Consider the following 14,863-nt stretch of genomic DNA (forward strand, 5'->3'; position numbering starts at 1 on the left):
AAAAAAAGGAACATAGACAGAAGAAAGGTGTCATAGACATACACTCAGATTAAATAGTAATTAATGTAAGACAAATTAAACTGCACTGAAGTAAATGCAATGTTTTATATCAGAAAAACTGATGAATTAGCAAAGATGTGTGATGGTTTGATTGAGAGGTTTTTTTTTATTTACTTTGAATAAATAATTTGGATTTTTTCTTTTCTTTTCATTACAATAGAGATGGTTAAAAAGATTGTAGCTTATTTTAAATGGCATTTTATTTATATTTTTCTCTTGTACTGGTTGGCTACAGAGAAGGAAATGTTAGAATTCAAAGTGGGTATTTCTGTGAATCTGTAAAAAAAAAATGCTGTGGATTATAGACCTAATCACAGAGACTTTGAGGATTTTAATTAGCTCATTAGAATTTCAGATGAAGCTTATTCTGCAAAACTTTTCTGTTGCCTTTTGGATACTGCTGATACTGGAAGACATGTCTGGTGTTTGTACTAGATTTTGAGATTCAACTCTTGAATCCACCCTGCTGCTGTTCTTTTCTAAAATTTGCCCTAACAGCAAAGGTAAAACTCAGGTCATGTATAAAGTAGTTAGACTCAACACTGACCACAATCTCTTCTGGAATTAAAATAAAGTATTTAAAAGTAATTCAGATGCATAAAAAACACATTCAGCTCACACTTGTGCATCCAGAAAATCCTGGAGTCAACAACCAGGAGTCCCTCACAACAGCTGGAAACAATAGAGCAATATGCTTTGGGGGAAGGCCAATGCAGATTTCTCCTTCCACTGTATGTTACTGACAGGAAAATGTCAATTGTTCTATTCAATCTTCCAGCCAGCAATCATTTAGTAATCATTCCTCTTCAATGCCTGGTATAGGCAAGGAAAAAAAGACAAAGCAACAAAAGGGAGCGTAAAAGAGACTGTGTCACTAAAGAAATAAATGGAGAGATAGCAAGAAGAAAAGAAGACATAAGGGGCGTGAGCAACAGCCTGCCATTGGTAGTTGAAGCGTGTATGGCTTTGACAGGAGACAATAAGCCCAGATGGCAACTCTTAGTTCGTTAACTTTGATGGATATTTTACATTCAGCGTCAAGGCTGAGAAAATTACTGTATCACCTACAGGATATTGTTAGCCATCATTTACTGCATTGTTCTGCTCTGAATGCCCAAGAAGTGTGGCAGTATTTATTGTTGAATATGACGCTTATGGTTGCACAAGATTGTAAGTAAGTATAAGTGAAGGGAACCACCCACTTGGAATAAAGATACTTTATTTAAGTAACATAGCAAGCAAATATCCTTCATTCTCAATGTATGTATAGTGTTGGGTTGTGAAGAATAGAAATGAGATAATGCAATGACTCTGATCTGTCCAACAGAAACTGCTGTCAATATTTTTGTTCAACACTGCACGTCTGTTTTACATTTGACTTGTAATCACCACTGACAACACACGGCAAATATTAAATGGTGTAGAAAAGCACTGCTATGTGTATCATATTCATAACCTGTGACCTGAAGTCCCTTTTCTGTAAGGCTTGGTATTGGATTTCAGGCTCAAGATGCAAAGTTTTGCACCAGTTTGCCTAATCTTTTTCTCAGGTACACGACCATAAAAACTAAGTGCACCCCAATTTTTGAACACATTATTTAATACTGCAGTTTTACAGGTTCACTTTTGTTTAAATTACTGTCAAATGAAGGTAATGTTGACTTGTAAATGGTTAATTCTTTATTTGAGGCAGATTTGCTCCTCGCCTCTCGTCCGTTAACCACTGGAGATAGGCACCAGCCTCCCTCATGACCCTACAGGGATAAATAACCATGTTGATGGATTGTTATCCATCAACATGGTTATCTGGATGGGGCAATGGATGGATATATAAAAACACAGTATGTAACATCTACATGAGTATGTTTAATACTCAAATCGATGGGTACCTTCCATGTGTGTACTGCATGACTCATTTTACTAAACAGGTTTTGATTTGCAACAGACTTACTTTTAACACTTTGAACATCTCTACAGCGTACTGGACCGTTGTCTATATGCCCGCAAACACACATGCACACATACACACAATATACACATTCCTGCACCTCAGCAGAGATACACTGATTGGTCCCAGTGCAGTGCCACTAAGAGGAGAAGTTGAAAAAAAATCCAGCATGGAGCAAGTTGGGGGACTTGCTCTTTCCCATAACAGACCAGATTTATTGGTACATTTTATGACTTTATGTCTTTTTGACTGATTTTTTGTTGTGCTCATATTGGTTAGTCCCCCCTTTTCTTTTATTAGTGTGGGCAATCTTCTAACAAACTTAGGACCCTTTGTGTAATTCATCACACTAACCACTCATACTAATAGCTATGGAATGGACCTTCACACATTTGCTTAATCAAGTCATGACTGACTTTATTTACACGCTTACATTTAACTTATGACACACAAAATTACAAGAGGATCATCCATACTGTCTCCAAGTGTATTCTGGGTAAAACTTGTCACCAGCTGTCCACCAACGTCATCATCAGTCACTTGGCAACAGATGGCAAACTAGCTAGAGCATTTTTACAGACTAAGTTAACGTGAGTGGAGCTCCATGGAGCGGCAAAATGAAAAGGATGGAAAAAAGAGGGCAAAAGAAAAGCCAAAAACTGGACGCATATTTTGTTCCTCGTCTTGGAGATGAACCGGACATTTTTGTTGGCAGCGATTCAGACCCGCCAAAACTGCCAGCCCTGCGAAGGAGTCGGACTAGTTACAGGTAGCAACTCCGACATTATTCACAAAGTGTGAGTAAACTATAGACTGTAAGCTAGGCTCGGCTGCCTAGCTTACATCCCCTTTTCTCTCTGTCGGTGGTACAGCGGTGATGTCAAGGACTGAAGGCTGAGTTATTGATGCGCTTTTAACAGTTCGGGTTGAGCGTGATTTTGAGCCAAGACGGCAGTATGGCGTTTATAGTTAAGGTTTACATTGGAGCCGCCTGGGAGACCATCTTCCAGATCGTCCAGTTTGTGTGACAGCAGCGCGCGATCCGCGCCGACTTACAATCCAGAGGTGCAGCGACACGCTGTCATGTCTATGTTGTAAAGTTAAATTATCATGAGCTTTATTATTTGGGTATAAAGGGCCCGGTCATTAGCCCCGCACCCTGGCCCGGCCCGACTCTGACATCTTCCGCTAGTGATCCCGACCACATACAAGTTACCATACTAAATTGTCCTACAAAGTACAAAGTAAAAAAAAAAAAAAAAAACTATATATATATATATATATATATATATATATATATATATATATATATATATATACATATATATATATATTTTTTTTTTTTAACTATATATATATATAGCTTTTTTAAAAAAAAAAACTATATATATATATATATATTTTTTTTTTTTTTACCAGGGCACAATTTAAATCTCATATTACACGTTACACATATTTCCAGAATTGCCTACTTTTATCTTCGGATTATTACCAAAACTATTATGTCTAGGTGTGACAAAGATAATAGTCTGTGTTTGTTACTTCAGTGCTGGACAATTGTAATTTTTTACTATTTGGAAGCCCAAAAGCCTTCAAATGAATGATAAAGCTGAAGCAAGAGTTCTGATGAAAATTAAAAAGAGATCATATTTCTTCTCTTTTAGCATTATTGGCTTTGTTAAATTCAGAATTTTCTTCTCACATATAAAGCCCTCAATCAAACTCCTTCATACACAAGAGATCTGATTACTCCACAAGTTCCTACGTGCTGTCCATGAGGAGTGAATGCAGCAAGTCAGTGATTTAATGCAATCAGCTGGATTTCATTAGATAGAGAATTTATTGAACTAATTTGGATAATTAACAAAGCTTAATGCACTGTTTGATCACTAGGATTAATTTGAATGTGATTGCATTGACTTTTTTCTGTAAAGTGTTTCTAGACGACATTTATTGTGAATACTACTATGTATATAAATTAATTGAAAACAGCTGTGTTTTTCAAGGATATGCTCTTGCTCTTCTATCTTGTCAAAAATGGTATCTGATTTTAAATTCTTACTATGTTAAAACTGCTGTTCATCTTATGTGCAGCAATTTGGAACACCATCCAGATTCAAATGTATTAAGCCAATATTTATTGGGGCCTGCCATAGAAATGCATAGGAGAGCATTGAAATGCCTTGTAAAAGCACTTAGACACAACTAAGGTCAAAGGAAATGACACACTAGGGAACACCCAATTTAGGGCGTAGCTTAGATAGAGGCCAACAAAGGAATTAGAAACTATTAACACAATTATTGTTAAATAGTAAGTAGTGTAAGATAAGAAGTACAGTATTTCAAAAGAGCAGAAGAAATCTTATGCTTTTTGAACAATAACAATATTTGTTGTTAATCTGTTGCTAAGAGACGAGTGCATTTTATAGTAATGAAGTGCTATGAAGTAAACGTCTGATTTTTACTTTTGAAAAAGTGAAAAATTTTAGCATCAGAATGCTAGGTTCCAACCAATGGGCACACTTTTGCAGGCCCTGTTTAAATTTCTTCAGTAATGTTCTGAAAAAATAGCTATAGTTTATTGCAATTTACTTAGGTCTTTCAGAGTCAAAACTAAGATGGATACCTGCTTTGCTAGAATGAATTTAATTTTCAAAGTTAGCAGTTCATCCACAACCTCCCTGTTTCTTATACAGTTTTGTTTGCATGCCATACAAAACTGTGATATACCGTAGGAACGGGCCAATAGTTCTTTGCTCCACAGATCTATTTTCTGGAAATATCTAGATATTTTTCATCCTTTACATTCACTGTGAAACAATGTCTTTATTCTTCCTGTTCTGGGCTATGAAAACAAATGTCTAAACTGTTAAGAACGTTGAGCTGTATAGCGTATGGAGTTTTCTCAAAGCACAAACTTTGCTTTGGGAAAACCAGCTATATTCAGCTAACATTGAAATGTTGCTAGTAGACACAACACATATTTTTGAAGACAATACCTGTATAATATGTCAACTCAGACATGTCATGAAACACAAATAAACTTAATTTCAGACAGCACATTGTTAGGGCACAGTAGTAGCTTTCTTAATCTGTGTAAACTCATGAAGGAACATTGTAATGGAAATTAAAAATCTATGGCCATCAAGAAAAATAAGGACAGAAACTGACTGCCGCGCCTACACTTAAAACAGTGAGTGAGTTGAGCAGGACACATTTGTGGATAATAACACAAAAAGCAGTGTTATTTTTATTGCAAAGGAAAACTACTTAACATTTAAGCATATATCACTGTAAGTCCTTTGTTAACTTTAGTTTAACATTAGATCAGAACCCAGCACCAGCAAATGTCAGATCTTAAATAACTGTGATTGGGACAAGACAAGGAAAAAAAATCCTTGATTGAGTCATTCCAAATAAAGGACTCAAGCACCAGTATTTGCTCTAAAATGTCCTCTTTATCTCTTTAAATGCATGAAGTAGAGTTTGCTAATTCAACAAAGACATTATGAACGCTGTGTTGTAATGAAGGTGACTTTGACTGTAGACTGCTAATGTTTAAGGATGTCGGCACCACATCCTGCCTTCTGTGTTATTATCTCATTTCTCTTACTCTCATGCCGCTGTCTTTATTCTTCTCAATCCTTTTATTGCCATCATTATACAGAGTATAATCTCAGGCCTACAACTGCTTATTGATTACTTGTGAATCCTATGCAGCCACATGGGGTTTCAAGGGTACATGCGAGCAAAAAAAGTGCAACCATCTCCTAGAAATTTGAATTTTTCTGTAAAATACAATTAGCCAAAAACTTTTTTTGACAGAAAAGAATGCCAAACCAATTTAGATCTTAGATTGATTTAGATCATAAATGAATACAAATTAGTGACATAATTAGAACGATAAAAAAATAAGACAATGTTTGTCCGTAGATATGTCTGATATTAAAAACCTGTTTTGCCAAACCAAAATCAGGGTTCTTAAGATTTCTTCTATGTGTGGTTTTAACTACAAACATAAAAGCAAATCGTTAGGACTTTGATGTCATGGTGTCAGTTATTTTCTGGAGGGGGGAGGGGGAGTTATGTGTTTTTACTGTGTTTTTCTTTTTGTGTTCAGGGTTCATTTGTGTTCCATGTACAGTGATCCCTCATTTTTTGCGGGGGTTGCGTTCCGAAAATAACCCGCAATAAGTGAAATCCGCGAAGTAGTTACCTTTATTTTTTACAACTATTACACAGCATAATTAAATACTCTACACTGAAACCAAAGAACAAAACCTGTTTTCAGGTCAGCGGATGTGCGTGTTCATCAATCGGGCCTTAATGTGATCCGGAGTCGTGTCATTAAAGCCGTCTCCTCCAAGCTGCTTTGCGAGATTCAGAGCTGTATCTATGGCAGAGCCTCTGGCCAGTTTTTTTCAGCAGGCATTCAAAGTTTCAGTTTCCATCTCCTGAATGGCCAATCTGTATTACGTATATTTTAGACAATCAAGATGCAGAACAAAATGCACTGTAAAAAAGACTGCACAAAAAAATCCGCGAAGCAGCGAGACCGCAAACTATGAACCGCGTTATAGCGAGGGTTCACTGTAGTTTCCTGTATTCCCTGTTTACTTTATCCTCATGTGTCTCCTGTAGTCACTGATTAGTTATTCCCTTTACCTGTTCTCCCTGTTATTTAAGTCTGCGCGCACCTTGGTGGGGCATGGGATTCTCGTCAGACATTGTCTGAGTAAGGTGCCACTTTGTCCTGGGTTCAAGTCTAGTCGTCAGCTGAGTAAGAACTGTCTGTTTTGTTAGTCCAAGTTCCTGACCACAATGAGCCTCCGAGTCTGTAACTGCCTTTCTGTGAAACCCATCATGAAGAATAAAAGTAAAACATCATGCCGCCATCTACCTGTGAGTTCATCCTATGCCGCCAGATCTCGCATCATGACAGTAGAATCGCACCAAGAGAATTGGACGAACTGAGGTACTCACAGCAGCTTTCCCCGACCAGTCCCTCTCCCACGCTTGGAGGAGGACGAACTGTGGGATTTCTTCTATGGGGATCGCGAGGATTATTCCCCATGGGTCGCCTCCTGGTCGCAGAGGAGAGGACACTCTCCAACCTGGTTCTAGCCTGAGCCGACATCCCATAATGCAGGGTCTCTCCCTCAACAGTCTGCCACCACCCCGAACTTCCCCGTCAGGGCCACAGGACTGAGCCTTCCAGAGCAGGATTTACTTAATCTTCTCGCTGCATCTTCACTGGCCTCAGCCTCGCTGCTCGGCTCGGGGCTCATTCCTTCTTCCGGCGCTTCAAACAGTTTCGGTGAAGGTCGGAGTATGAAGCCTCCTTGTGCTGGAGCTGCAATAGAGCACTTAGTGGGTTTCCTCTACGGATTCCTGCTGGAGGCTTTTGGCTCGCCTGTTCCAGAGCTTGTACCTGTTCCTGTATTCCCACCGGTTCCTGAGAAGCTCAATGATCCAGTTCTGGAGTTTCTACCTATTCCTGAGCTTTTACCTGTTCCGGAGGAGTCCTGTGATCAAGAGCCGGTGCCTCCGATTGTTCCAGAGTTCCTACTAGCTCCAGAGTACTTCAGCGTTCCAATTCTGGAGTTTTGGCTTGTTTCTGAGTCCCTGCCTCTTCGAGCGAGCTGGCGTAATTCTGGACTATTGGGCTCTTCCGCCCCAGACGACCGAGCGAAAACTGCATTGGAGGTTGTTGGATTCCGCCGGCGACTGGCTGCAAGACGCCCTCTCAACTGTGGGTATCGTCACCTGTTTTCCTCTGTTTGGACTTTGCGACAACCACCTGGTTGACCGCCTGAAGCTAGGTGTACTCGGCTACAACGTTTTGGTCGCCTGCTGGAAAGACTTTTGACATTACGGCCGCAGACTGGCCATCCCCCTGACGTGGATCGGGCTAACCAGACAGCTATTTGTTATCCATAGGGGAGGCGCAGAAAATGTTTGGAAACCACTGGGGGGGGCGCAGAAGAAAAAGTTTGGGAACCACTGTTCTAGACAATAATATACAGCTTCTTTTAATCCTTTGATATAAAGCCACACACTTTGCTACTCAGTATTGTACTGCATAAACAATGTATTTGTATTTTTTTTCTGCACATAAACATGCTCACAGAAAGACATACTGTATGTCTAATCAGATCTGACTCAGGTAACATATTTCAGGGTTTCCCCCAGAAAACTTGCTAAGCCCAGTGGTCGGGGCGTCGAGGCAGTCCACCGGCGGTCCGTGTTTTTGTATTAAAAGATGTTAAGTTGACCAGAGCTAACGAGGCAGGTTTTAAACTCTTACCTAGAGTTCTCCAAAGGATCATAATTCCTAACAGTAGGTTGATGTAAAACCGGACAGAGGTCCGGTTGTGAGATATTTAGATATTTAATATTTCTGTTTTGTTTTACTCGGCTCATACGTTTCATTCTACACAATGGCATTTTTCTAGTGTCTGTCATGTCACCCGATACTCATCTGTCCACACATCTTCAGTGACATATCTTCTTAAAACACTTTACAGAATATAAATCTAGTCTCGTGGCTGACTGTTCTTTCCACTCCGTTCCACTGCAGCTCTCTTACCTATTTATCTTACTCTCTGCTGCCTCTACCTTCAGAGATGGCATGTTCAGCCACTATATATCATCCCATTCATTTTTAAGCTGTTTTCCTTTGACCGTTTATTGTTAATGCTCTGGTACATAAAAATGGAGAATTCATTACTATTGAAAGAAAAACTACTTTGAATAAGGTATCACTTTCATTTGTGTTATTTTCAGATTTGGATCTTCACTGAGATGGTTTTATACAACAATTTCAGTTTCAGCATTTGGTAAATTTCCTAGTGCTACTAGATATATAATCAAAACCTGTTGAAAAGGACTAACAGATGATTGAATCTGAATTCCACCAGGTTAAATAACACCATCACAGAGACCAATAAATGATGATTTCTAAGACAGAAATGTTCCCCTACTGAGAGGTATGCCCTTGTGCTGTACAATATACAGTATGTGTTCAGTATGTGGTTGGAGCTTCTTAAAGTGTAAAGAGACCATCAACATTTTTGCACTGCTCAAATATTAAGGAAGCCCAGATTTGTTAATGGCAAGCTCCAGGTCACGTGCGGTGTTGGCTGCTTGTTCGTCAAATCAGGTACTGCCTGATGTATGTCACATTTTCCACAAAGGTTGTAATCTCGCACCTACATGTGCCATATTGGCCCAAATGACACAGATGGTAAGATTGGGAATTTATCCCATTTATTTACAGGTGATGGCTGGCTTCTTGATGAGTCGAGGAGACCGTAATTTGTGAAATTCTAACTATTAGGACCTTTTTTACTGATGCACTATTCCGCTATAACCTGCAGGGGACAATGACTACCCCTTCAGGCTGGCTGCTAACCCCGTTTCCAAGTCCCCAGGTGCATTTAATAATACTCACACCCATTGGCGCTCAACTGTGGCGTGTGCCATCAGCTTTCTAAAATGCTGGTGGTGGTGTGTAAACTTTATTTTACATCTCTGTGGCAACCAAATATTAAATGTTTTCAACTCTCCGTCTCACTCATTGCTTTCTGCTTCAGTGAAATAGCTTTTTTTTTCTTTGGTTGCCATTGTTATTTATGAAATAACATAATTTAAATAAACACAGTCATTCTTGAGCTACTTTGCATTGACCATTTATTTTTGAATGTGGATGGATTTCTACTTTTGTATCATTCAAATTTTCAGAAAAACTTGATTTGTGGTTTTCATTACCTGCAGATGAATATCATCAAGTATAACAGACAGAAATGATGGAAAAATACCACTTGGAATGAATCTGTATAATAGTACTTATGAGATTTACCTTTTGAACTGAACCTTTTTAAGACATTCTCATCGAGTTGCATTTATATTTTGTGTTTTAACCATTTCACAGACTCTTTTCAGCATAGGTACCAGGTTAAAAATATTGTTTGCTTTCTTGTGTGTTTTTATTTTTGTGTATGTGTGGACATGGAAGTTGCTTGTCCTAAATAGGGGCACTTGACAAATGGGCAGGGAGTACCTGATGTTGGTCCATCAATCATCCAGACCTTGGTCTATAGCAAGCAAATAAAATAAAACGTCCCAGTTGCACAGGCAGGAGAAATATGAAATGGAGTGAAGTGACAATGACTGAGGCCTCCAGGTATGAGGGATGGAATTTAACTGAAACACACTGGTGCATGCAAATTCAAAAATAATCTCATGATCATACATTTTCACTTTTATCGCAAGTTTTTCACAGACATGGTGTTTGCAGGCAATTCTTAAAAATTTTATTTCTGTATCAGAAACTCTGTTGGCTCTGGGTGTGTTATTTTGTGGTGAATTCATTTTTTTGTATATTATGTTTTTACAATATTAGGAACATAGTGTTGCATGCTTGTGTTAATTTGATACTCAGGTTGATGTATTGTTTTCTGAGAATACTATTTGACATTTTGTTAATTAAGGCTTTAACATACATCACATGGAACCCAGAATATTTTCCAAAAAGTATCCTGACACACATGGTCTCTGCATATCAGAGCCATATATTATCAAGTTGAATTTGTGTAATAACAATGAGTGGCATGCTAAACTTTCTTGTCAGATCAAACACTGAATTAACTTCAGCAGAAATTTGAAACTTACATTTAACCTTTTTTTTTTTTGCTCTCATCTATTGCCAATGAACTGATGCACACTGATGAAGGCTTAGCTGACTTTATTCTCTAGGCACCTAAACAAGACATTAAAGGTCACAGTTAATATACTACTCTGCACAATGGTTAAAATGTATCAATAAACACCACAAATATACTCAAAGCAAGATGCTTAAAGATGTTTTAAAATGCAGTCAAGCAGCTTATTAGATTATGAGATGTAAACATGTATAACACATTTCAAAGTTTAGGTATTGATATTAATTATTTGAAGAGCAAATTGCCTCTTCTGCCATCTATTTAAAGTTAAGAAACCACCTTTATGGAATTTAATAAGCAATAACTATGATCGAAACATCCAATCGTAATTAATCTGTACAGATGGTAATAATAAGCTTCCATCGGCTGTAATGAATATAAATGAGATCTGTGAATAATAATTTTTTAAAGTGCTTGAATTTTAGCTCTAAATACCTGTCACCTGATCAAGACAACCGAATAAAATACATTTGAGTTAGTATACAGCAGGGGTGTCAAACTTAATTTCACCAAGGGCCACTTCAGCATATTGGCCACCCTCAACGGGCCACATTGACGGTACAAATCAGGAGTGCATCCCTGCTAAAACACACCCCAGACAAAAGGTTGACTTCCCTCATTAAGTTCTGTAGAGGCTTATCATGAGTCAATGGTCCATGTGTGTTAGAGAAGGAATGCATCTAAAGCTGCAGATGGTAGCTCTGGAAAATTAGACTTGGGCACCAAGTCTAGTTTTCCATAAATGTATAAAAATACAATGTTAAAAATAAATTAAACACCACCTCATATTGTTAAATAACTGATTTTATGTATTGAAGTTTTAAATATTACATTTGAGTTTTCATGGATGTAAAATTACTGCTCAGTTTAAAAATTACAATATTTAAATCAGTGTTTAAAGGTAAGCAAACAAATAATAAAAACAAGTCACATGGACAGACATTATATACTTTACACTGAGATTTAGTCTCAGAGGCAACTGAAATCAATTAATTTAAAAAATCCTTTCTGAATATCATTTCATGGACTCTGAACTAAATGCGTCTTTCTGACCAGGAGCTGACGGCGTGTTGAAGAGTTATGGACGGACGCTTTGGAGCGTCTGGTTAGGAAGTGCATTACAAACCTTTGGTTGAAATGGCGCGTTAAATTCAAGTCTCCATTACTGACCAGAGAAAACTAAAGAGAATGCAACGTTGTGTTAATCCATTTGAGGAGCCGGCAGTTTATCTTGAGGAAATATGACAATACAGAAGTTAATTAGACTGTCACATGCGCAGTCCACGGCTCAACCACTGCGGACGCGGCTCCGCCGCTGCGAAGAATTAGAAACCGCTGGAAGTAACTCATCCAGAAAATTTAACAAATGGAGCCTTGGTGCACGTTACCCAGGAGAGCGGCGTTCTGGAGGAGCTGCAGACGTAACATCTGTCCGTTTTGGGGAAGCGAAACCACGAAAAAAAAATTCCTGGTAAAAGGGCACACTGGACCGCACAGGTTAAAACACTCAGAGTTCAGTTGAACTGTTTGGATCAGACAGATCCAACTGACTGATGAATTAGCGCAGATTTTTCTGCAGATGGGGAACAGGAGGAAGTGCATTCAGACCCTAGAGCAGGGGTGGGCAACTCCTGGCCTCGAGGGCCGGACTCCTGCAACTTTTAGATGTGTCTCTACTTCAACACGCCTGAGTCAAATAATGAGGTCATTAGCAGGACTCTGGAGAACTTGACTGCACTGAGGAGATAATTCAGCTGTTGGATTCAAGTGTGTTGGACCAGGGAGACATCTAAGAGCTGCAGGACACCAGCCCTCGAGGACCAGGATTGATGCTAATTTAAGTGAAGTCGCTTAATTTAATTTATTAAAAGTTATTGGGGTGGTTTTTGTCACTACGAGAAAAATGTAGATACATTTATCTACTTAATTTGTGATGGGATCTGGATTCACGGTGAATATTAACTAAACTGCATAAAATGCGACTAAATAGCCGATGTTAATATGATTGTAATTTCACAGATAAAAATAGGACATGACCGACTTTTTTTTTATGTTGTTGGTCAAGATAACGGATAACAAAAAAAGTCTAGCGCGACCTGCCGCCCTGACACCAACTCACACACATCTTCATTCACAGTCTTACTTGTAAATCTTTTTTTCTTTTCTTGGACGTTTTGATGTTAACTTGTCGATGTCTCAGTTTTATTCGCTGGGAAAATCAATAAGCAGCTTGAGGTGACTCTGCTGCTCTCTAGTGGCGAGAAGCCATAATGTTGGCTGGTAACAATCGGAATGCATTATGGGAGATAGAGTTTGTGGTCAATTCATGCTCAAAACGATCGGCCTATAAAATGCTGGGGGGGCACAGTAGGTTCGATTTCAACGAAACCTAAATTGAAGTCGATTGGCAAATGAACCATCATGAAAGGGGAAGGCTCTTGTTGTCTCACTGCACCCCAAGAGATGCATAAACTACAAAAACCATTTCTGTCTGGTTTCAAACCAGAGACCTTTTGCGTGTAAAGCAAACATGATAACCACTACACTACAGTAACTGAACTTATCTGCTTTGTTTCAGTTTGAGGTTCCAAAGTTGATTATGTGAAATGCAAAGCATGAAAGTTTCAACTGAGGCTTTCACTCAGATGCCTGGATTCAGAGTACAGACCATGACACCACAGTTTGTAAGGTAGGTTAGCTCAGCAGGTTAGAGCATGGTGCTGGTAATGCTGAGGTCCTTGGTTCAATCCCCATACTGGTCAATTCACATCTAAGGTCTTTCAGACAATCAACACTTCTAAATAAACAAGGCTTCACAAATAAAAGCAATACTTACAAATAAAAATGGTTCAAAAATAAAATCAACACTTTAAAATAAATATGGTTCAAAAACAAAATCAACACTTCAAACTGAATAATGGTTCAAAAACAAAATCAACACTTCAAACTGAATAATGGTTCAAAAATAAAATCAACTTCAAAATTAAAAAATGGTTCAAAAATAAAATCAACACTTTAAAAATATACTGAAAAATAAAGTCAACATTTCAAAATAAAACAGTGCTGGAAAGTATACATTTAAACAAGTTGATTTTGAAAAACATTAGGATATGAGCACTTTTATTAAGATCATCTAAGTTTTTAGCAAATTGATGAAAACTCATCAATCTGAATGGCAGGTTTGCTCAGCTGGTCAGCGTGTGGTGCAAATAACGCAAAAGTCATGGGTCCAATACCCAAATAATGTTTCTACTGAGACTTGCACTCAGACGCCTGGATTCAGTGCAGACCATGACACCACAGAACCCTTGTTGACCTTTAGTAAACACCTGTGATGAATAGAACATGCAAAATCTGTTTCTGTCTGGATTTGAACCAGAGACCTTTTGCATATGGAGCAAACAGGATAACCACTACACTACAGAAACTTATGTTCTTTCCACTATTCCTGGTAGATGATCCAAATTTTGTTAGAGACTAATGTCAACGATTGGCATGGAACAATGTCAAATACTTAATGTATACCATAGATCCTCTCAGAGAGCACAGTAATTTGGTGAACAAACTGTCAAACCCATATTTGTGCCTAATTTCACATTACAGTCCACAAACTAAGCCTGGAATCAAAAAAAATATGGAAGATGTCAGGAGCAGAGACAAATGGTTCTACTGAGATTTGAACTCAGATCACTGGATTCAGAGTCCAGAGTGCTAACCATTACACCATAGAACCACCAATTGGCAATTGAAGAAAAGTAGCTTGGATTTCAAAGAAGCCTACATTGAAGTCGATTGGCAAATGAACCATCATGAAAGAGGAAGGCTCTTGTTGTCTCACTGCACCCCAAGAGATGCATAACCTACAAAAACCATTTCTGTCTGGTTTTGAACCAGAGACCTTTTGCGTGTAAAGCAAACGTGATAACCACTACACTACAGGAATTGAACTTCTCTGCTTTGTTTCAGTTTGAGGTTCCAAAGTTTATTATGTGAGATGCAACGCATGAAAGTTTCAACTGAGGCTTTCACTTAGATACCTGGATTCAGAAGTACAGACCATGACACCACAGAACTCTTGTTGACCTTTAGTAAACACCTGTGATGAATAGAAAGCACTTTTATCAAATCTTCA

At 38.4% G+C, this 14,863-nt stretch overlaps 1 non-coding gene across 1 annotated transcript; it reads right to left on the bottom strand.

Moving 5' to 3' along the window:
• Window positions 1-14,392: 14,392 nt before the first annotated feature.
• On the bottom strand, window positions 14,393-14,464 carry trnaq-cug (transfer RNA glutamine (anticodon CUG)). The gene has a single exon. It is a non-coding gene; the product is annotated as a tRNA-Gln (tRNA).
• Between the last annotated feature and the right edge of the window lie 399 nt (window positions 14,465-14,863).

The sequence above is a fragment of the Poecilia mexicana genome, unplaced genomic scaffold (genome assembly GCF_051168715.1).
Source record: "Poecilia mexicana isolate PSO_F unplaced genomic scaffold, ASM5116871v1 scaffold_13, whole genome shotgun sequence".
Classification (NCBI taxonomy): Eukaryota; Metazoa; Chordata; class Actinopteri; order Cyprinodontiformes; family Poeciliidae; genus Poecilia; species Poecilia mexicana.